Source organism: Antechinus flavipes, chromosome 2 (assembly GCF_016432865.1).
Source record: "Antechinus flavipes isolate AdamAnt ecotype Samford, QLD, Australia chromosome 2, AdamAnt_v2, whole genome shotgun sequence".
Classification (NCBI taxonomy): Eukaryota; Metazoa; Chordata; class Mammalia; order Dasyuromorphia; family Dasyuridae; genus Antechinus; species Antechinus flavipes.
The window spans coordinates 647,661,006-647,682,741 of NC_067399.1; positions in this window are offsets into that span (position 1 = coordinate 647,661,006).

Consider the following 21,736-nt stretch of genomic DNA (forward strand, 5'->3'; position numbering starts at 1 on the left):
GGCAAATCACAACTCCAACTGCCTCAGCAAAAAAAAATGATAAAAAGTATAATTGATTAGATGGAAAAAATATACAAAAGCTAACTGAAGAAGATAATTCCTTAAAAATTACAATTAAGCAAGTAGAAACTAATGATTCCATGAAACTTCAAGAATCAAACAAAATCAAAAGAATAAAAAAGAGAAGAAAATGTAAAATGACTTATTAGAAAAAAACAATTGACCTAGTAAATAGATTCAGGAGAAAGAATTTAAGAATATTGGATTATTTGAAGGCTGTGATACAAAAAAGAACCTGGATAGGATCTTTTAAGAAATTATAAAGGAAACCAGAACCAGATATCTCAGAACTAAAGGATAAAATAGTCAGTTGAAAGAATCTGTCAATCAATTCTTGAGAGATCCCCAAATGAAAATTACAATAAATATTGTAACCAAATTCCAGAACTATCAGGTAAAGGAGAAAATACTTCAAGCAACCAGAAAGAAACAATTCCAATAGCAAGGAGCTACAGTCAGGATTACACAGACTTAGTGGCTTCTACATTAAAAGATCAGAGGGTTTGGAATATGATATTGCTGGAGCTAAAGGATCTTAGGTTGCAATCAGGAATCAACAACCCAGCAAAGCATAAATCTTTCAGGAGAAAAGATGGACATTCACTGAAATAGGGAAATTTCAAACTTTTCTGATGAAAAAACCAGAACTGAGCAGAAAATTCAATCTTCAAATAAAAATTAAAAAAAAAAACATGAAAAAATAAACAGGAAAGGGAAAAAAAAAACATTTACATCCCTACACAAGGAAGATGATACTTGTAACTTTTGAGCACTGTATCTCTATCTGAGTTATACATAGATAGAGGTTGTGGGTGTGAGTTGACTTTGATATGGTGATATAAAAATTAAGAGGTGAAGAAAAGTATTTAACTGAGAAAAGAGGAAAGGGGGGGACAGACTAGGATAAATTAAATCATATGAAGAGGCACAATAGAGGAAAGAAGGCAAGGGTGACCATCATTTGAATTTTACTCTCATTGTATTTGGCTTAAAGAGGGAATAACATACACCTTCAGTTGGATTTAGAAATTTATCTTACCCTCTAGGAAAGTAGGAGGGGGAAGGGAAAAGAAAAGATAGTGGGGAAAGTGATAAAAGGAAGGGCAGATTGAAGGAGATGGTGGTCAGAAGTAAAATACTAGTGAAGGAGGACAGGGAAAAATGAGAGAGAAAAGTATAAATGGGGGAAAATATGATGGAGGGAAATTTACAATTTACTAATTGTAACTGAAAATGTGAATGGGATGAATTGTCCCATAAAATGGAAAGAGCAATCTTGCCCAACTGTATGTGAAAAAATCTGAAAATCTAAGTGAAATGTAAAAATGTTTACAAAAATATAAATTGCCTAGGATAGTAGAAGAGGAAATAAAATACTTAAATACTTAAACTCCATTTTAGAAAAAGACACAAGCCATCAGTGAATTCTGAGAAAAAATTTCCAGGGCTAGATGGATTTACAAGTGACATTAAGGACAATTAATTCGAATATTATATAAACTCTTTGGAAAATTAGATGAAGTCCTATCAAATTCCTTTTATGACACAAATATGGTGCTGATATCTAAATCAGGAAGAGATTAAACAGAGAAATAAAATTATAGGCCAATTTCCATAATGTGTGCTGATGTAAAAATTTTAAGAAAGACATTAACAAAGAGATTATAGAAATTTATCATGAAGAATACACAACAACCTGGTGGGATTTCTACCAGGAATGCAGGTCTGGTTCAATATAAAGAAATATATCAGCACATTGCAATATCAATAACAAAAGTAACAGAAATCATGATTATCTAAGTAGATGCAGAAAAAGCTTTTGACGCCATACAGCACTCATTCCTATTAAAAACACTGGAGAGCATAGGAATAAATGAGTTTTTCTTAAGATGATAAGTAGCATCTATCTAAAACCATCAGCAAGCATTTTATGTAATGGGGATAAGCCAGAATCTTTCTCTAGAAGATTAGGGATGAAACAAGAATGCCCAGTATCACCACTATTATCATTCTTTGTAGATGATATGAGGGTATACTTACAAGATCCTAGAAAATATTAGTGTGTTATAAGAAATGATGAGCAGGTAGATATCAGAAAAACCTGGAAAATTTACTTGAACTGATGCTGAATAAAGTGAAAAGAACCAGGAGAACATTATATCCAGCAACAAGATTATGTCATGATCAGCTGTGATGGACTTAGCTCTTTTCAACCACACAATGATTTAATACAATTCCCAAAGATAAACTCAAGATAGAAAGATCCAAAACTCAAGACTCAAGATGGAAAATGCTATTCATAGCCAGGGAATGAACTATGGAGTCTGAATGTAGATCAGTCCTACTATTTTCATTTTTTCATGGTTTTTCACTTTTGTTCTGAATCGTTTTTTCATGACATTACTAATGTGGAAATATATTTAATGTAATTGTACATATATAACCCATACCAGATTGCTTGCTCTCTTGAGGAGGAGGGAGAGAAAGGAAGGAGGGAGAAAAATTTGGAGCTCAAAATGGCATAAAAATGAATGTTGAAAACTATTTTTACATGTAATTGGAAGAAATAAAATACTATTAAGAGGAGAAAAAAGATGCTTCAGTGATTAGATCCTGAGTTAAAACAAGTGGCTGTTAGATCCCAAGCACCAAGTTTCTTTTTCTCTCCACTGAAAAAGAGATATAGGGATAAAATATGAGAGGTGGGTGGGAATCAATGTTTACCACCTGGAGAGAATTGAAAAGGAAATTTAGAAAGTCTCTAAGAGGGTATCAAAAAGCAATGGAGAGTATAAAAACAGCTATGAAAGACTACTTTACAATATGTTTTTTTTTTTCTCCTGGCATAATATACTAGCAAATCATCCTTACAGTATTCTGAAACAACACATGTTCCCACCAGCCACTAATGGAGAATAAATATATTGCCAGTCGGCATTTTGGGCCTAGTTCCTACTTACTGCATCCTCCAATTTTAAAGCAAAGTGAATTGTTGTTTGAGCTGGTTTTCCTCTTCTTCTAGGCAGCAGTTTTCCACAAAGACAGGCTCAAGTGGGTGAGCAGCCAAGCATTCCTAGCTGAGACTAAGAGAATTATTAGAAATATTACTAGTGGTCCTGTTTGGTTCTAGCTTTGAATCTTCAGATAGTGAGAATAACTCCAAATTAGATCTTTGGACCCGTGATGCAAATTTCTGATCTAGGTCTTAATGGATTATATCAACACATATTTAGAGTTGGACGAGAATTTACAGGAGTTATTAATCTCTCTCTTTTTGTGTGTGTTTCATGGAATCCTTTAGAAGGATTTGGCACAGACTCTGAATTCCTGTTCAGAATGTTTGTTGCCTACATTCACAATTAGAGGAAATAATAAATTTCATTTGAAAGTTAGTAGAAATAAAGATGTTAATTCCCCTCCTTCCCTCTTTAAATTTACAGACTCCTCTTCTAGGTACCATATGATATGGATTAAGAACTTCTGAGATAGTCCTGTCTCTTTTTCAAAGCATCTAAATGGCATGGTAGTTAAAGAAGTGAATGGACTAGAATAGGGAAGATCTGAGTTCAAATATGGCTTCAGTCACTTAGTAGCCATATGATCATATAGCTATGGAAGGTCACTTAGCTTCACTGCATCAGTTTCCTCATCTGTAAAATGTAGATGATAATAATAATTACCTCAGAGTTGTGACAATCAAATGAGGCAACATATGTAAAGTTGGAATTTGAACGTTAACTTCCTTCCCACTAGTTTTTTTTTTTTCCCTGAGGAAAGAGATATAGTCATGGCTTTTTATTTATTTTTACTTATCTTAATTAGTTCAAATTCTTCACTATAACCCTTTGGTTCCTTGTCAGCTCATACAGGTGACTCAGTTTTCAAAGGCTATATAAAGTATATAAAGGCTATATACTTTAAAAAAGTGAATAGTGTGAGATGTTAGGGAAAAAATTATTGCAATTTTAGATTACTTTAAGAGGAAGTTAGGATCCATGACTAGAGAAAGTAAATCACACCTGGAAGAATGTACTCATTTTGGGTGACATATTTAAGGAGGAGAGATGATAAACCAGGGAATGGTCAGAGGAAGGCAACCAGGTTCAAGTATTTGGAGGCAGTCATGTGGAAGAGTAAGAGTAAGAAGATTTATTTTGCTTGGCCCTAGGAGGTGGAACTTAGCACAATCAGTGAAAGATGCATAGAATCAAGTTGAGGCTACTATAGAAACTTGCTAAGAATTAGAGCCATAAACAAATGCAGTGGATTATCTCAAGAGATAGTGGGTTTTCCTTCCTTGGTGCATATGTGTGGTAGGAGGATTCTCCTTTAATTGTCTCCTGAGGGCCCCTCCAGCCTGGAAACTCAGTGATCATTAATAGGACTTTCATGCTCATGATAAAGAAGAATTCATACTACTATTTTTGATTCTGGAATAAGAATTCTTCATCTTTTTATGTGTGTGTATCCTGGACCCTTTGGCAGTGTAGTGAAGCCTCTTATCAGAATCATGTTTTAAAATGCATTAAATAGAATACATAGGATTACAAAGGAAGCCAAAGATCAACAAAAATAAGATGTAATTTTTTTTCCTATCAAAGTTTTATGGTAAGAAAATAGAAGTCTGAAATTTGTCATTGGGCCACAGTCAAGAATCCTGGATTTAGAAACAAAATGATCAGTATAACATATTTGGTTTTATATCATATTGATATGATTATGATATTGTTTATACAATTATTTTTATTAAGTGTAATTTAATGCAATTTATAAATTTATTTTATTAGATTTTATAATAAAAAGATAAGGATTAAAAAAAAACATTTGGGACCTGAATTCTAAGTTTTGAAAACCTTAAGTCAGGGATGTACTGGTAAATATTTAACTACCCATTCTCTGAAAAAGCATTGAAAGGATACAGAGTTTAATTTGCATTATTAGCATTTTCTTCATGGACATGGAACAAAATAACAAATTTAAGCTTTGATCAGTGGTGTTTTCCAATTTCTGAGGTGCATCTGCATATACCCAAATATTAACAATCGGCTTTCGGGAACCAGAATGAACTGGCTCCAGCATATTTCCCTATCTTTTGGAGATATATTTCTGGAGTTTTGAACTTATATCTATTTCTTCACTGTGACTCTCGGGACAGAGAATTGTACTTTTGGAATATAGGTATCTAGGACTTAAGTCTCCCAGAAAAGATCCAGTGTCCCTGATTATTTTAGATTTGCTTTAAATAAGAATCATGGATGTTCCTTGACAGGTTAATTGCACTAATCTCTGAATGAGTCACCTTGATAATGGAACTATTCTTGGAATGGAAAGACCTGGGTTCAAGTATTCCCATTTTTGGTCTCATTTTAGCCCTATGCAGTTCATCTAACACCCTTGACAGCTCCCTCATCTCTATTGACCTCACAGAGCTGTTAAAAGGAAAACATTTCATTAAACCTTAAAGTAACATGTACAGGGCATAGAAGGTTGGATTAGTAGTTAGAAAGATTTGAACTCTAATTCAGACTGTGACTAACTGAGTGACCCTGGGCAAGTCAAGTACAATTTCAGCTTCAGTTTCCTCATTTGTGAAGGGGGATGGAGATAGTTACAGCATATCCCTCCCAGGGCTATTGGAATAATCAAGTGAGGTGACACATGTAAAATCCTTTGCAAATCTTAAAGAACTCCACAAATGCTTCTTATTATCAAATTGAGAGCTCTACCATTCTTCTTCTTCTTCTTTTTTTTTTCCCCCTGAGGCAATTGGGATTTAGTGACTTTCCCAGGATCACACAGCCAGGAAGTGTGAAATGTTAAGTGTCTGAGATCAAATTTGATCCTCCTGACTTCAGGGCTGGTGCTCTATCCACTGCACCACCTAGCTGCCCCGAACTCTATCATTATTGTCATCAATAATGTGAAAGATTATTCTAACAGAAATAATGGCTGATCTTTGGCTATGTCTATTGAGGACAGAAGTAGAAGTGAGCTTAAAATGAGATGGAATGGAATTAAGCTAGATTTCTTTCCTTCATTTATCCACTCCAGAAATATTTACTCTGTCCACAATTGTATTAGGCACAAAGAAATGTGCAGACTCCATCCTGGATGTGTTCTAAGGCTTATTACTTACCTTCATCTCTTAAACTCCCAAGTTTCCTTTCAAATTTAGCTCAAATTTAGCTCCATTTCTTGACTCCAACTCCACTCCCCAACTGATACTATTTCCCGCTAAAAACTTTCTTGTATTAATTTTGCATATATTTCATATTATTTATGTATATAGATTTTTTTCTCTTTAAGTTGATTATATATCTCCTCTCCACTTAATAATATTTTTTTCCAATTACACATAAAAAAATTTTCTTTTTTTTCTTCCCTTTGTCCCTCCTTCCCTCCTCTCTCTCTCTCTCTCTCTCTCTCTCTCTCTCTCTCTCTCTCTCTCTTTCTCTCTCTCTCTCTCTCTCCCCTTTTTCCCCTTCTTTCCTATCTTTCTCTTTTCTTTTGGTGAGAAAGTTGGGGTTACATGACTTGCCAAGAGTCACACATCTGGTAAATGTCAAGTGTCTGAGCTCATATTTGAATTCAGATCCTCCTGATTTCAGGGTAGGTGTTGTATCCACTGCACCATCTAGTTGTCCCAAAGATTATTTTGATCATTAATTTTTGTAAAATTTTAAGTTCTAATTTTTCTTCCTCTTGGATTCCCTTTCTTCTCCCTAAGATAGCAAGCAATTTAACATAGATTGTACATGTACAATTGTTTTAAGCAAATTTTCATTTATATAGTCATGTTGTGAACAAAAAATAAAAAAGAGAAAAATTATGAGATAAAAAACAAACAAAAAATTAAAATAGTATGCTTCAATCTGCATTCAGTCTCCACAGTTCTTTCTCTGGATGTATATGACATTTTCCAGCATATGTCTGTGGGATTTGTCCTAGATCACCGTATTACTGAGAAGAACTATATCTATCATAATTGATCATCACACAGGGTTGCTGTTATTGTGTATAATGTTCTGGTTTTGTTCATTTTGCTAAGTAGCATCAGTTCATATAAGCCTTTCTAGATTTTTCTGAAATTTGCCCCCTCATCATTTATTATAGAATCATAGTATTCCACATGACATAACTTATTTAACCCTTTCCCAGTTGATGGGCCTTCCCTCAATTTCCAATTCCTTGCCACAACAAAAAGAGCTGCTATAAACATTTTTTGCACATGTGGGCCCTTTCCATTTTTATAGTGTGTAGATTATAGGATATAAGTTGTGTTATTTATTATATTTGTATCCCTAGTGACTAGTGCAGTGTCTGGCACATAGTAGGCATTTAATATTTGTTTAATTGTTAATTGATGTCTCCTTCTATAGAACGTAAGTGCTTTAAAAGTAGGACTATTCCACTTATGTTTCCACAGCCTTAGGACTTTGTAAAGTGTTTGGAATTTAGGAGATATTTTATAAATGTTTGTTGATTATTTAACAGGATAAAAGTTAAATGATGATATAAGAGATATCACTAAAAAGTGTAAAAATTAGCTTCAGATGGAAATGATTCAGAGATTATACAAGAATCAACAGTCCAGAGGTCATTAGAAGCCATGTAATTCCACCTCTCTCTGATTTCTAATACCTCCATGAAACTCCTGACAATTGGCCACCAAACTCTTCTTGAACCCTTCCATGGTCAGGAAAACAATTTTCTTGTTAACTTAAATTATTGGCATATACTCACAGGGTTAGGAAAATAATTCTTTTGTTGGAACAAATCTTAATTATTAGAATAGACAGAGGGAGGCTAGCCCCTTCCCCAGCCTGGATTCTCCAGAGCTTCCCAAGGGAGCCTGGGAACCAGCACTTCAAGCTCCTATTTACTGAGAAAGCCTGAAGTTAGTTATTTATTCCCACTTCTTCTGAGTAGCCATCTGTTTGAGCTCACCCTCTTCTAACTATCCATGTGTCCATAGCCTACATGGCAGGCATGGAAAATCCCACAGCAGAGCTGTGGATGAATGGATGCCAAGCCAGTCTGGGGCTGGAGATTCCAGAGCAAACAAACCATGGATCAGTCTTGCTGTGAACTCTGTTGATGCTTGTCCTGTCATCGATAGGCTAAGATCCCTTCACAGACCCAGATTTATCCATTGACTTTCATGATATCTCCAATTAATGTTATATTTTAAAGTTTTCAAAGCCCTTTCCTGGTAAAAGATCTGTGAAAGTGGATAGCACAAATATTAATGTCCCCATTTTACAGATGAGGAAGCAGATGCAGAAAGGTTAAGGTAATAATAGTAAGCATTTATATAGCACCTTTAAGTGCAAATCACTTTATATATACTCTTTTATTTGATCCACCAATTTGTGGGAATTAAGAATCCCCATTTTACAGATGGGAAGAGGTGGATGGTAGAAGCAAAGTGACATGCCCAGGATTTCCTCCTTAGTATGAAGCAGGATTCAAATTCAGGTCTTTCTCACTCCAAATCCAACTCTCTAGAGTCACTTGGCAGCTTCTAGACACTTTCTCAAAGTCACACAGTATGTATCAGATCTGACAAGTTTTTTTTTTTTTTGACTCCAACACCATCAACTTTCCCAATATATCATAATATTCAGTTTGACTAAAATCATGTATACTTTGTCATCTCTCCTTTCTTAATACTCCTAACTAGCTCTGATCTGAATTCCTACTTATAATCTTACCTTCATCATGTCCCAGGATTACCTAATGGCTTTATTGAGAATTTTCTGAAACAATTTTTGTCTAGGACTATTTCTTTTCCCCATTAATTCCTCCTGCTTTGTACCCTAATTGCTATGGAAGAAGCTGTCCCTCTGCCACCAGATTTGGAGGTGGATGTTAAGTCTACCTGAATACAGGCTAATATATTTCAGTCACAGCTGGAATAGAGTCAGAAAAAAAGTGCCCAGGCAGGTAAAAATATAGAGGAGGGAAAACCAATATCTGTGGTCCTAGCACATGAAGATTCCCCCAGGAAAGTTTATAAACAATACCCCCAAATCTTGGAAATCCCTGAAGTTATGGTCTTAGGACGTTTCCTAACCAATTAGTCAAAAAACACTCATTGTAAAATCATTATGTGCCAGGTATTAAGGATAGAAATGTCAGTGCACTACAGGAGCTTACACTCCATCAGAAGAAGCAACATCTAATGAGAGGTGTAATGATCAGTAGTTAATAATTTGGCTCACAGAAGAAAAATAATATGTATGTGAACATTCAAGTTTTATTTGACTTATTAATGTTTTATTAAGTTTAGAACATCAACAGACCAATAAATAAAGCTTTGATTAGTAGGGATTTTTGACTTCTCTTGTATAAATACTAATATTGGATATTTAATATTTGGCTCCTGCAAGAAGGTTAGAGCTGGCTCTAGCATATCTCCTACATTTGATTACATATCAAGTAAATAAAAGGTATTCCCTTCCCTCTCAAGGGGGAATCTGGGGGAATCAGAAGAGGTTTTGTGTAAAAGATGGCACGACTCAAATTAAGGAGCTGCTGTGCATATTGAGCCACACATGTGGTAGAGTACAAACAGGAAAGGTGGTTTTCAAGAAAACTAAGATTATTGTGGTTGCTGTTTGTCCTTCATTTGTAATGGGCTGAGGCTCGAGTTGATGTACTGAGGTCCCAAGCACGTGAGGCTAAATAGTAAGTGGACCATACTCTATTAATATATAAGCTTGGAGAAAGAATGGCCCCTGCTCACTCTTTGTTCAAGTCCTGATGTGTTGTATAGGAAATGACGTTTTTGGTGAGTGGAGGCAGGGGAGTGGGAAGGGAAGCGGAAGGAGAGACTGCTGGCTGGTGTCTTGACACGGCTGCTCGCATTGCTCTCTTCTCCTCCGATCCCCCTCTGCTAGCTGGCTTCCTGTCTGCCCATATTGCTATCACAATCCTTCTCCATTTCTTCACTTCAATAAAGATTGAAGATTTTTCCCTTAACCTGAATTCCTGACTCCGGCTGATTTTAAATACGCGGTCATCACATTCATTCTCAAAAAGACCAATGGCAGCAGAAGGGTGATCCTTGACTTGCAAGTGATTGGATTTGAGTCAGAGCTGTGGAAAATCATTAGCCACACTCTCTCTTCCAGTGTCATCAGAGTCCAGTGGCAAGACATAATTCAGAATGACTGCCAATGGCCAAGAGGAAACTAAGAGACAAATTGAGAGCAAATGTATTCCGTGATGGGGATCGGCCAGGGAAAGAGAATGATGCGATCTTTGCCATTCAGGCAATCATTTTGGATATTAGCAGTATGTGCTATTCCTGGCTACATCTGAATACCTTCAGCCTGACTCCTAACACTTAAAAGGGAAGGTAAGCACTTAATATTGGAAGGCTGGCTGGTACAATGCCCAGAGGACTAGGTTTGGAGTGAGAAGACCTCAAATCTGGCTTCAGATACTTACTGGTTGTATGATCCTGGGCAAGTTGCTTAATTCTATTTACCTCAGTTTCTTCATCTGTAAAATGAGCCAGAGAAGGAAATGGCAAACCATTATAATACCTTTGCCAAGAAAACCCCAAAAAGGGTGATGAAAAATTGGACACAACTGAAATGACTGAACAACAGCAACAATAACAACACTTAATGGTGAAAGGAGCATGTACCTTTGAAGCCTTGCTGTGTTGGGAGACCAACAATCAATGTCTCAGCCAGCTCCAGCAGAAGTGTGGCTCAAGGGTGGAACATGCCAGTGGATTCTGGGCTCTGAGCCAGGATCTCCATTGGAGTCCCTTTATATTTTAAGAATCTTTGATTTTTTTTAGTGTGGCTATTCCCTATACCATCACAGATGGCAACTTTACGACTTTTTAGACAGTCTTAGAAAGTTACCAGGGCCAAAAAAATTCATCACCCTGTAGCCTCTCCAAACTCAACTAGATTAGTCCTTAAATCATAGTTTTAGAATTAGAAGGAATCTTAGAGGTTATCCAGAGCAAATCCTTCATTTTTTCATATGTGGAAACTGAAACACAGACAAATTTAATCGAGGGACCAGGATCTTAGAACTCTTAAGTGTAGTAGAATTTGAACCCAGGACTTCCTAATTTGCAAATCCACTGCTCTACCTACATTATGTTTTGTTGCCTTTTATTTTTCTCACTGAGTCTTGCACTCAAAATAGATCCAACTAGGATCTGGCAGTGTAGAAGGCTGCAGATAGTAGGGGAATTCTGGGTAAGGTATAAGACCCTTTTTCTGAAAGTCTTAGAGGATCCATAGTCATCTCTGTACCACGGTGAGGTTTCAGAGCAAGACTTCAGTGAAATCCAACTTCTGGTTGGAAGAGGGCCATGCTAATTAACCTATTCTGAGAAGGATTAATGGACCTGATTCTGGATGAATGTGCTGGGCTAGAGTTGGCCATATGCCTCTAGGGTTTTGTAGAACAGAGCTTTTGTTCCCATCCCTGGAGGGTGCATCTTGTGCCTACTCTATGCACTCATGCTACCAGGATCCTCCCACATATTTGGCCAGAAGCTTCACTTGTATTGTTCCCCTCATCTCCCTTCCCTCTCCATCTTGGCGTTCATCTCTGACATGACTTCATGTAGCACCCACCTGCAGGGGGGCTCCTGGCGCCTCCCCCAGACATCTGCTGAATGCCGAAGCTGCTGCTGTTACTCACCTCATGTTTATTGTAGGACAGAACAGCTGTAGCTGTCAGCCCTAAGCCCCGTGGAAGGCCAGTCCTGGCAGGGTGACTTCATCTGTCAGCTGAGTCCCATAGAGTGGGCACCCACCCAATGGCTGGATGGCAGGTGCCAGGAGAACCAGTGGGCATGTTCTACCTGTTGCTTGTTCTCCTGCTATTCAGCCACCTCAGCCCCCCGTGAAGTTCTCCACTGTGTCCATCCTAAATCTGAACTGTGTCGGCAGAGCCAATTTTTATGACTATTGACTTCATTACTATTCCAGGGAATTCCTCAAACTGCAGATCAAATCCTCTGTCCACAGTGTAGTCTTCCTACTCTGACAGATGTCCCTCTTAAGATTATTGCTATACTATTCTCCTGGATTCACCAGGGGGATCTGAACTTGCAGCTGCAAAAGCACAATTAAGTCACAGTCCTTGGGGACCAAAATGTACATGTATAGATTGTTAGAGCATATGAATTCAGAGAATCCCCATTCAGAGTTTTAAACCATGACTGAAGTGACCTTGTTTGGAGAGAGAGGAGGGAGACCAAGACAGAGAGAGAGATTGGGAGAGAGAGGAAGGAGGAGAAACATATAGAGACAGATACGTGGAGACACACAGTGGCAGATAAGACAGACAGAGAAAGAGAGATAGTGACAGAAAGAGGAAGAGAGAGACAGAGACAGAAAGAGAGAGAGAGAGAGAAAGAGAGAGAGAGAGAGAGAGAGAGAGAGAGAGAGAGAGACAGAAAGAGAGAGAGAGACAGAGAGAGAGAGAAGGAGGGAGGGAGACAGAGAGAGAAGGAGGAAGGGAGAAAGATAGAAGGAGGAAAGGAGATAAAAAAGGAGGGAGGGACACACACACAAACACACACACACACGCACAAGCAGAGACTGAGAAAGAGAGAGCTAGCGATAGGGAGAGGAAGAGAGACAGAGACAGAAGCATGTGATTTATCTTAAAAACACCTCTCACTTTTTCTGCTGTTTGAGGTTCAGTGTTTACATGAGGTCAGATACAAGATAGTGATGGATTCGGACCAAAAACTGGTCTGCTTATGTGAAAAGCATGTTTCTGCTTGTTCCTTTTCTTCCCTTCCTTCTTCCTCCCCTCTCCAGGAACTGAACTGACATTTTATTTTTCACAAAGCTGACTGGATTGAAGGATTGTTTGTGAATCATGAAACTATAACCTGAACCTTCCAAAGGGAAATGGGCTTCAATGCTGCTTTGAGGCATCCCCTATCTTCATGCAGGACTTCTTCCACCGATGGAGATCACAACCCCTTTTGTACAGTTGTTGCTTGTGTCTCTCCAGGGTGCTACAGACTTTCCTTTTGTTTTTAATAACGTGAGTGTGCAATTGTACCACCTGGATCATCCAGCTGTTGTTTTTTCTTCTTGCTTCAAAGGATCAGACATTTGGAGTCAGTACCTTAGTGGTCCATAGAATCATAGATTCAAAGCTGGAAGAGACCTTAGAGGTCATGTCTTTCAATTCCTTCATTTTATACTTGAGAGAAATGATACCCAAGGAGTTACATGATTTACCTAAGACCAAATAGGTAGTAAGTAGCAAAGATGAAATCTAATTCCAACTCATCTCATTCTGAATCCAATGGACACTTCCATTGTCAAACTGCCTTCCTCAACTAATTCTACAGATATAATAATAGCTAACATTTTATACCACCTACTATATGCCAGCTTCTGCTGGCAATATTTCATTTAGAAATATTATCTCATTTGATTTTCTTAATAACTCTGGAAAGTAAATGGTATTATTATTCTCATTTTTCAGTTGAGAAAATGGAGGTGGACAGATTAAGTGACTTGCTCAAGCTCATACAATTTATATATCTGAGTATCTAAGCCTAGATTTGAATTTGGGTCTGCCTGACTCCAGACCCAGAACTGTATCCATGGCACCATCCAGCTGTGTCAGTGATGATGGGAAAAACTGAGGAATCTGAAGCCTACCTAAGGCTTCTTGTCCAAGTAGCGTTAGATAGCAAGGGTGAAGTGCAGGATTTATCCTCCAATCATTTGGTGCCAAAGTTGGCCCTCTTTCCTTGCACCATGCTGATTATTCCACCTCATTTCTCATTCATTTATGTCATAAATGCCATTTTTTATTTAGACCTTTGATCTTTTATAGTAGAAATTGTAGTAGTTCAGTCACGTCCAAATCTTTATGACCTCCTTTGGGGTTTTCTTGGGAAAAATACTGAAATGATTTGCCATTTCCTTTTACAACTCATTTTATAGATAAAGAAACTGACAGAAATAGGGTTAAATGACTTGCCCAAGATGGCACAGCTAGTAAGTATCTGAGGCCAAATTTCAACTCAGGTAGATGAGTCTTCCTGACTCCAAGACCTAGGCTCTATCCACTGTACTATCTGGCTACCCCTACTAAATTTAGATGATCAGGCCCTTTGTACTCAGTACCTTATCTAGATTTTCTTGGGGCAATGAATGATTGTAATTTGACCAGGTACACATATCTGTTACATGTCAGAAGTAGAACTCCAACCTATGTCTTTCTGCCTTAAAGACCAGTCTTTGATCCTTTATACCAAGTTGTATTTTCAAAATTAAGTAATATTAGTTGCTTTTAAAAAATGTAAATATATTGAATTACTTGCCATGTAGGGAAGAGGGTATTGGAAAGGGAGAGAAAAATTTGGAACGTAAGGTCTGGCAAAGATCAATGTTGAAAAATTATCCATGTGTATGATTTGAAAATAAAAAGTTTCATAAAAAATAAAGATAAAAAAGTAAAGAAGTCTTCTATCCTCCTTGAAGAAAGCTGAGTAATGTAGACTGTGTGTGGACATGTAGGCAGTTCCTGTTGAATAGCCCTGGTCACATGTTTAAGCTTCCTGTCCTAAGAATACTCAGTATTTAGTAGGTGTCTACTATATACCCAGCACTGTTGGGGAGACAAAGGGGGGAAGAAACATTTTCTCTTCTTAAGGACTTCACTGTCTAATGGGGACTACAAGGAGTACCATCTGATTTGCCCCTTGTCCTGACAGCAGTAACATTTTTTTTTTAAACTAGGGCAATGGCCTATGTTCCCTCATGAAAGAAAGAATTCTTTGCTTTTATTCTCCCTGTAGGGATGGAAGTTGCTCTTTGCACCTTAGTTTTGGTTACCATGGCTACAGATGTAATGGGGGGAGGAGGGGCAAATTACATTGACATTTAAATTGGATGCTTCACAACCCAAGTGCAGCTGTGGCAGAGAGACAAGACCAAGTCTGTGCCATCCAGGGGCTCAAATCAAGCCTCCTTAAGCCACCATCTTAGCTGGATAATCCAAGAGACTCTGACTTCCCCTTCTTACTCTAGGGCACCAGCCCTTGGCGGGCATTATCCTAGCCAGAGGCCCGAGGACAGAGGAACAAGTGTATCTCTGAAAAGGGCTGGAAACCCTGGAGCAGCCAGAGCTGGCATCCCAGTGCTGGTCTGCTCTGTAGGCAGCTACACAAGCTCCCTCTCCCCAGAGAAGATGGTTAATTTTTCAGACAGGCTTGTTAAGAATGATGGAATTACAAAGATTTCCTTCTCTGTGGCAGGTGAAAGCTCATCTGGACCACAGAAGTAGAGCTGTTGCCAAGAGACTTTTTCTTTCTGTCTTAGTCTTTTTCTCTGATAGCTGAAAGGGACATTCCTTTATTCACTCCAATTCTATAACTGAAGCTCCAAGCAAATAGTAATTCTCAGACCTCCCAGTCCACATGCTGAAATGATGGAGGGAACAGAGGTACAAAGTACTCGGCAATGTAGAACAGTGGCACTGGGGCTGAATTTGGAGTCAGAGGATCTGAGTTTGAATCGTGTCTTTATTAGTTCTACTTATATTGCAAATTTGGGCAAATTCCTTAAACGCCATAGGGTTTAGCTATAAAATCAAGAGGTTGGACTAGATCAATGGATGAAAAAGCAATTTATCACTTAAGACTAAGTACCAGGTACTGTACTAAATTCGGAGGAAAAGGTCAATCTAGGAAAACAGCTCTTGCCTTTAATTTACATTCAAGAAAGGGATTGACGGTCAAGGAGGAATGTTTTGATTGGGAAAGTCACTGGGTTGATGATTAGAGTCATAAGACAATTGACAGATATACCCTTTTCAGGAATAGTATTGTCACATTGATTATTATTCTCAGACCCAGACATAGAAAGTTGGGGAATGCTGGGATGCAGAGACTGGTGACATAGTGTGAAGATGGCCTGGAAGGAGATGGAGACATTACATCACTAGGCATTAGAAGAAGAAACTAGTAAAGGGATTGGTTATTCATGGACTCCAAGAAATGTATCATGCTGAGATAACTTTATTTCCTCTACTCCTATTCTTCCTTGATAGTTCACCAGATTTCACGAGATTCTGAGACAAATCCTTTAACATGTTCAAAGGACAGAATTCCGGTTCAGAGAGCCTCAGTCCAAACTCTTCCTTTGACATGGTATTTATGTGACTTTGGACAAATGACTTAACCTACCTGGGTCTCAGTTTCCTCAGCTGTTTTCCTATGTTCTATCAAACTGAGAAGTCTTCAAAGTATATTCTGAGAGAGATAGTGTGATAGATTCCTCCTTAAGCAGATAGAGGTTTATCAATCGAAAGAACATTCAGCAAGTTTAAGATATTAAGACAAATCAAGAACAACTCCAAATAGTCCCTGCCCTCAGGGATCTTCCATTCTACTGAAATATACAACAATTACAGAGCTCAATACAAGTGAAATAATTTGAGAAGGAAGAGAGCACTGATGTATGTGCATGTAGTGGGGAGATAGGTGAGGGGGGAGATAGGTTCATTGAAGATTTCTTGTAGGAATTAGTGCCTGAGTTGTGCTTTAAAAAGTTCTAAAAATTTCAAGAGGCACAAATAGAGGTTAGCTATTTAGGGCAACTTGTGCAAAGACACGGAGGCAGAAAATAACGAAATGTGATTATGGGTAAAGGCAAAATGGGCCAGTGTGGCTAATAGGATCAGTGAAGAGAATCAATATGAGATAAGAAAGCAAAGATAGGATGGAACTCTTTAGCTCCATTAAATTGAATTTCATCATTTCATATTAGAGGCAATAGGGAACCATTGAGGATTTTGGAGGAAAGGAATGACATGATTGCTTACATGCTACCTTAATATATTGTCATCAAAATAGTAACCATACTGTCCTCCTTCCCTGACTTACCTCACCCTTTCTTGTTCTTCATGCATGACTAAAGAGCAAAATCATTTTTGTACTTGTTGAGAAATGAAATGTCATTTTTCGCTTAGATTTTTGGAAAAGCACTAGAAATTGGGATTTGGGCAAAGCATCTTTCGTTTTCTCCTTCAACTGAAGCAATTATAGGTATATCTCTTTATTTCTTGTCATAACAAATTATTATAGTACTAGGCGGGCTTGGTGATGGTCCTCCCACTTCAGTCTGGAAGTCAGAGTAAACATGGCTTGAAAGCAGCTACTATCTCACAGGCAATGACTCAGATCTGGGTATGATCACTTTTCACTGACGCAGCTCACTCTGTCCTGTCAAAGGCCTGGGACGCAGAACTTGTTTCTCAATGGTTCTCATTTGACAGAGGTTAATAATGTGAGTGAACTCCATTCGTTAATGTTCTCAGTAGCACTGAATGTGAAACATTCTGTGGTCTATAGAAATTAATGTTGTGTTGGAATCACTGTCTTGTTGAATTTAGTAGCTAAATAGAGGAAACACAAGTGGGAAGGTTGTGCTTAGTTTTACAAAAGCGGAATTTAGCCATGAGGCTGATTAAATTATAGAACATCTTTAGGCAGACATGCCATTTTCTTTTGTGGAATTTCTTGACTACGGGTACCACTAGCAATCGGTCTTAGATAATTTCTATGATGAACTGCCTGAAGTCAGGTTCTGACTAACTCAGGGCTTCTAAACCCATGGTCTACGGTCAATGGATAGATTTCAGAGAGCATATGAAGTTGGATGGAAATAAAATTGAATATTTATTTTCACTAACTTCTATTTGAACTTTAGCATTTTTTTGGTTAGAATTTAGATAACAAATCATTATGATATTTGTATTTATCCAATGACCATAGGAGTCCATGATATAGGAACCCCTATTTTATTTCCAAGAAGCAATTAAAATGTGAATGACCATAGGAAATCTAAAATTATAGCTATACAGCTTAAATAAAATGTTGTTCTTTTCTTTAAAGAGTTTATATTCTAGTAGGAATTGACTTTGGAAGTAGTAACTATGAGCTGCTAGTAGGAATTGTAGATGAACATAAAAAAGCAACAGAATCTTAGTGTTGATAAAGACATTGGAGCCATCCTTTTTATTCAATCTATACCTGAACAAAAAACCTTTCACAACATCTCGAATATGTATGGCCATCCAGCTTTTAGATCAAGACCTAAAGCAAGGAAGAATCTACATTGTGGTCAATGTTTTTTTTTTTTTTTTAATTCTTTTTCTTTTTTAAAGTTCCAAATTCTCTTCTCTCCTTCACCCATGTAAAACAATTTCTGCAATGAATATCATAATTTCTTAATAGATAAGACTATCTTGTGCCCCCTTTGGTCCGTTCTGTTCTTTCTAAAATCAACTCTTTCATAACTGTACTCCATTCATGAGTGTTATTTCCCCAAATTTTGGTGATACTTGGAAAATCAAATGTGCATCCTCATATTAGGATTTCAGGTTCATCTTCTTGCTATTTATGTTTTAAAAGAATATCTTATTTCCCCCCAATTCCATGCAAAAACAATTTAAAAAATTCATTGTTTATTTTGTTAAGTTTTAAGTCCCAAATTCTTTTTCCCTAATTAACAAACTGATATAGATTATACATGAGCAATCATGTAAAACACTTCCATATGAGTTATTTTGTGCAAGAAAACTTGAATACAAAAAGGTAGAAAGAATGAAAAAAAGAAAGAAAAGAGGAAAAATATTATGCTTTGGTCTGTATTCAAATGATATCAGTTCTTTCTCTCGAGGTAGAGAGCAATTTTTACCATGAGTTCTTTGGGATTGTTTTGGATAATTGTATTGATGAGAATAGCTAAGTCACTTACAGTTGTTCGTTATGCAATATTGATGCTATTGTGCACAATGTTCTCCTGATTCTGTTCGCTTTACTTCGCATCACTTCATTTAAAGCTTTCCAGGTTTTTTTTTTTTTAATAATCTTATTTTTCATTTCTTACAGCACAATAATAATTCTCTTATAGTCATGTGCCACAACTTGTTCAGTTATTGCCCGATAGATACAATTCTACTGATGATATTGCTGGATCAAAGATTATGTACAGTTTTATAATCCTTTGGGCAAAATTCCAAATTGCTCTCCAGAATGGTTATATCAATTCACAACTCTACCAAGAGTACATTAGTGTCTCAGTTTTCCCACATCCCCTCCAATGTTAATCATTTTCCTTTTCTGTAATATTACCAATCTGATGGATGCCAGGTGCTACCTCAAAGTTGTTTTAACTTGTATTCCTCTAATCAATAGAGATTTAGAGCATTTTTCATGACTATATCTATATCTATATCTATATATCTTTGATTTCTTTGTCTAAAAACTTTCTGTTCATATCCTTTGATCATTTGTTGATTGGGGAATGACATATTCTGACAAATTTGACTTAGTTCTCTATATATGTAAGAAATGAAACCTTTCTCAGATTCTTGTTGTAAAATTCCCCCCCCCCCCAAATTTCTGCTTTTGTTCTAATTTTGGTTGTATGAGTTTTGTTTTTGCAAAATCTAAGTGACTTCTTGACATATATCTACATTTTTATGCATGAATTTGATAATATGTGTTCTTTGCAAGTGAACCCTCACTACTAATAGTATACTATACTATAAACTATACTAGAAGTATTCTACTTCGTTTGGCTATCTCATCTGCTCCTGTGGATTTATCATCTCTATGCTGTTGATTTTCAAGTCTAATTGTGCTGAACTAATCTCTCTGCTGACTTTCAGTCCCATATCTTCAACTTCCTTTTAGACATCTCAAATTGGATGTCTAATAGATGGATTAAAGTGAACATATCAAAACAATTCATTATCTTTCCTCCCAAAGCCTTCCCCTTTCTACCTTTTCAGTTACTATAGCAGGTACTATCATTTTCCTAATCCCTCAGGCAACAGACATCCTGAACTCCTCACTATCTCTTGGTCCCCCATCCAAATTGTTGCCAAAGCCTGTCTGCAACATCTCTTGAACATCCCCCCTTCTTCTCTCCTCTGATACTCTTAATCTTCTAGTATAGGTCCTCATCACTTCCTTCCTGGATTATTGTAATAGATGCTAGTGGATCTGCTTGTTTCAAATCTGTCCCTCCTTCAATCCATTCAGCTACAAAAGTTATTTTCCTAATGCGCAGGTTCAATTATGTTACCCTCTATTCAAACTCTGTTTGGCTTCCTATTTTTCTCTAGGAGAAAATACAAAATGTTCTAAAACTTTTCATAAACCTAGCCAGTTCCTCTCTATCTTTCCAATAATTTTATATCTTATTCCTCAAAAATATTTTTTGATCCAATGACATTGGCCTTTAGGCCATCCTGCAGTTAAGATACACCATCTCTCAGTTCCAATATTATCACTCTTCTGGAGTTGAGATTAAAAGAATGATTTGAATTTGGAGTTCTTTTAATGTTTTCCTTTACATGATTGCATCCATTTTGTATATCATACTTTGTTTCTAGTTACTTTTTGCTGAACCAATTCATTCAATTCTTTTCATCTTTCTCTGAACTCTTCATATTTGCTGTTTTTTGTAAATGATAATAACAATATTACATTAATCCATATACCATGTGTTGTGAGGACCAGTGGTGAAAAAATTTGAGATAATGATAATGAAAATTAAAATGTATATAGCATTTTAACAGTTTGGAAAACCTTTTGCATATAATGCATGTTATCGATCCTTATTAACAAGTTAATTTGCCCTAGGCAGCTACATGGTGCTATGGATAGAACACTGGGTTTGGAATCAGGAAGATGCATGTTGATGAGTTCAAATCTGGCTTCAGACACTTTTATGACTCTGACAAGTCACTTAACCCTGTTTTTCTTAATTCCTCATCTGTAAAATGAGCTGGAGAAAGGAATGGCAAACCACTCCATTATCTTTGTCAATAGGGTCATGAAGAGTCGGGCACAACTGAATGTTAAAAAAACCAATAAAAATAGTCTTCTTATCTCCTTTATACATGGGAAAACAAGTTCAAAAAAGGTTTATGATCCAGGGTCATATGATTAATATATGATGAAACTGGGTTTAGAACTAGCCTCTTTAACTCTGGTCAATGATTTTTCTACCCTAGGAAAATGAATATGTGAGAATCAATCCATATGGACCTAATGACATCAAAAAGTTCTTCTGAATACAAGGAGACCTATACAAGATTTACCTCATTAGCATGTAAACACTCATAAGTCCATTGAATCTCAGAGCCATAAAGGAGCTCAGAGTTCACTTTGTATCTAAAATGAAATCTTCTCATCTAATTTCCAGCAAATGGTCTTGGGGAGGGAGTATTGTACTGAGAAAAGAGCAATGGATTTGGAGTCAGGGGGTGCTGAATTTAAATTCTTCCCTTAAAACTTTCTACTGTGTAGCAGACTAATACTCCTCTGTGGCCCCGAGTTTTCTTATATATAAAAAGAATTACATTTCATGAGCCTCAATGACTTCCTGCTCTCCAATTATGCTTCTGTGATCATCTAGGTTTATTTGAAGACCTTCAGTGATGGAAAACGGACTTCTTTTTTAAAGTAATCCATGCTACTTTTGAATAGTTTTAATTTTGGGAAGTTTTGCGTTGTTTCTTTAATTTAAAATGAAATCTTCTTTTTGTTAATGCCCATGTATATTTGATTTCTGGGGTCAAGCAGTATAAGTCTAATCCCTCTTTGCATAAATAGCTCTCCAAATATGATGGAAACTATCCT